The sequence below is a fragment of the Melospiza melodia genome, chromosome 2 (genome assembly GCF_035770615.1).
Source record: "Melospiza melodia melodia isolate bMelMel2 chromosome 2, bMelMel2.pri, whole genome shotgun sequence".
In the NCBI taxonomy this organism is placed as follows: Eukaryota; Metazoa; Chordata; class Aves; order Passeriformes; family Passerellidae; genus Melospiza; species Melospiza melodia.
The window spans coordinates 25793794-25796904 of NC_086195.1; the positions used below are offsets into that span (position 1 = coordinate 25793794).

General features: G+C 48.5%; 1 non-coding gene across 1 annotated transcript; it reads left to right on the forward strand.

Annotated features, from left to right (window-relative positions):
• The first annotated feature begins 2333 nt into the window (after positions 1–2333).
• On the forward strand, positions 2334–2407 carry TRNAI-AAU (transfer RNA isoleucine (anticodon AAU)). Its single transcript has one exon. It is a non-coding gene; the product is annotated as a tRNA-Ile (tRNA).
• Positions 2408–3111: the final 704 nt, after the last annotated feature.

Genomic DNA, 3111 nt, shown 5'->3' on the forward strand with positions numbered 1-3111 from the left:
GCTGGGAGCACAGAGCTGGGCCCGCTCTCGCTGCAGCGCCAGGGATGGAACGGAGCAGGAGAGCTCAGTGGTGCTGGGTGACTTGTGGCAGAGAGGAAACTGGCAACTGCAGAGAGCTGAGACAGAGCCTGGGCCACCTTCGTTCTTCAGTGTCCTGCTGTCTGTGTGTGCCTTGTTAAATATAGATACTTTTGAAAATGCTCTTTATGACGGTGAAGGTTATGAGGGGAACATTATCACAGATCTTCTAAATGTGCTGTAAAAATCTGAAGTTGTTGAGGTGTTCAGCTGAGGCCCTGCATTAGCAAAACCCTTACAGCTCAGTTTCTGTTTGATAAAGCGCTTGTAAGCACAACTGTCTAACACCAACAGTGCTGGGAAATACTTGAAAACCCTTTGTTTGTACAACCTCTAAATTCCATTACAGTACAGATACTCAGTATATAGCCTGATAACTGTTTCTCATTCTAAGCTGGTTTGTTTCTTTGCTTGAGAGTATGGATCCCACACCCTGGAGAGAAAGCAGAGTTTACTGTTCAATTAGAAAATTTTATTTTCCTGGAGGCAGCATTGATCTCCTGGACTGTTATGTTATCTGTCACTGTCTAATCACAGAAAATCTGTTGCTTGTACAGCAGGCCCCGACAGAATCTCTCCTAAAAAGGTAGGATGCTATTTCTGTGTGTAGATAGGGTTTGGAACAACAGGGGTTTGCATTTGGCATCTTGCTGATTAAACTTTGTTGAAAAAGACAAGTCTGCTTAGCCTAGCTAGGAGGTAGAGGAGAGAAACAGCCAAAGGCCACTGAGTTTTTTCATTGCATAATTGGACCTGATTTGATTCAAAAACAATGGTGGACAGCTATGAATTAGGCAATAGGTTACTGCCTTGAGCTACTTTTCCTGACATTCTGGTCAGAAAGTCGAGAAAAACAATTAATCCTCACCTCTTGATGTCTGTGGAGCAACTACACAAAAAATAATTATCTAATAGTTTCTTACCTAAAACCAAAGTGAGAATCCATTTGAGAATCTATTTGACAGATGCACAGAAAAAGGTCTGCTGTTCCTGCACCTGCCAATTGTTGTTCTATCAGTCTGGAGAGTACCCAGACTCCCTGCACAGACCTATGCTGTGACTTGTTTGGGAGAATGTCCAACACAAGTTGGACTTCAACGATCTTTGGGGATCCCCTCCAGTTCAGGAAATTCTGTGATTGTGTTTTCTTTTTGCCCTTTCACTTGTTATCTTTGTCCTAAAGTTCCAGATGTGACCTTGCTTTTAAATATTTGAGTGAGTTTAGCATCACACAGGATGACATTTCCCAGAAAATATAGCTGGTTATCAAGATCCCAGAGCATATGTACTTCCTGGCAGTTGGCTGGTTGCTATTTCATGGACATCAAACAGAAGAGGAGAAGGAGAAATGACAGTTTGGAGCTGGCAATTGATTTGATCAGTTTGCTCCTAGGGATGAAGGACTTTATGAAGAAGCTGGGCAAAATGAGGTTTGGGGAATTTGATGGGTGTTTGAGGAAAGTGCTGCCAAGCAGATGGGCTAACAGCAATAAAGGGGAACTGATGGTGTAAATCAGGCAAAAAAGTGGGAGTGGGAGCACTGATCACAAGGATGTGTGTGGACTACAAAATACAGTGCACTCTCATCCCAGGCTGAGATATAGATACCCCATGGTTTTTTCCTCTATAATGAGTTCTGCCAAGAAGACCAAGTATATGAAAACCTTGATTATTTTTTTTAATAACAACAGTCTAAGCCAGGAAAATGAGCACGGTAAAACCAAAACCTTTGGCTGTGTAATACAAAATAGGGCTTAGAAAGAGATTGTGAGTAACTCTTCCCTGTGTTACTTCACGGGAGGTTAAGCTCTTTCAGGCCCTGTCTCATGCCCGGTGAATTTCAGAGTGCGCCGCTCTTATGCTCAGTCCTGCAGCAGGCTGCGCCGAGTTCCGCTCCGCCATGGCACAACCCTTGTGGGAAGGGCCCCGGGAGGCCTCGCCCAAAGCCCCCAAGTGCTCGGGGCGGCGCTAGAGGCGGCCGGGGCTCGGCCCAGGAGCCCGGAAAGCCAAAGACGGAGCCTGCACGGCCTCACCGCGCTGTCACCTCCCTGTCCCCGCCGGGGAAAGCGCGTGTGCGTGTCCTGCCCCGGGAACAGCGCAGGGTGTCTGTGTGAGGAGCACAGCGGGCTCGGGGAGCGCTCCCAGCCCCGGGCAGGCGGTGCTGGCCCCGCGGGAGCCGGAGCGCTGCCGGCGGCAGCGACAGCGCGCCCTCCCACATGGACTGGGCAGGCTTCCTGTAGATGGCTGAGCGTGCGGGCCGGTTAGCTCAGTTGGTTAGAGCGTGGTGCTAATAACGCCAAGGTCGCGGGTTCGATCCCCGTACGGGCCAGTGCTTTTTGCCCGTCCCGCTGCCGATTCCGGCCGTCCCTCGGCTCCAGCCGGGCCCCCGCGGGAACGCGGCGCCCACTAATGGGGGAGAGCAGGGAGGGGACGCGAAACAACCGAACAAGTGCTCAGAAAAGAAATAATGGGTGGAGGAAATCCGCGGAGGGAGCTTTTAAATCTTTTCCGTAGCTCCTCACCAAATATTCAATGTTTTGCCCCGCAGCGCTTTGTTAAAGTGCTTCTGTTAAATAGCGTTAGGCCCGAAGAAAGCGTGCAGGAATTCAGGAGGTTTCCCCTTCCAGTGAATCATCCCAGGTCTTCAGCTCATTGTATTAGTGACTCTTCCATAGCTCTGTGTCAGGGGCTGGAAGACGCTGAAGAGAGTGGGGTTTTATTGTTTTTCTTCCTTTGAAGCAAGAAGACAAGCAGATCTCCCTTGGCAGTCTGATTTTTCATAGAATGTTCTGAACTCCACATAGAAAGTAGCCAAACTTGAGAGGCACACTGTAACGTGAGTCTTAGTTTTGATGGGTGTGCTATTTATTCAAGACAAAGTTCCAGGCCAAGCAGAGGTTTAGTAATGGAGCACTACATCTGCAGGTGTGGCCAAGATGGACCTCTGCCAGCTCAACCTGCCTCTGTAAGTTTTCTCTCTAAGAAACTTCTCTTACAAGCTCAGGACAGTTAATATTTTTGTCCTATCTGCCT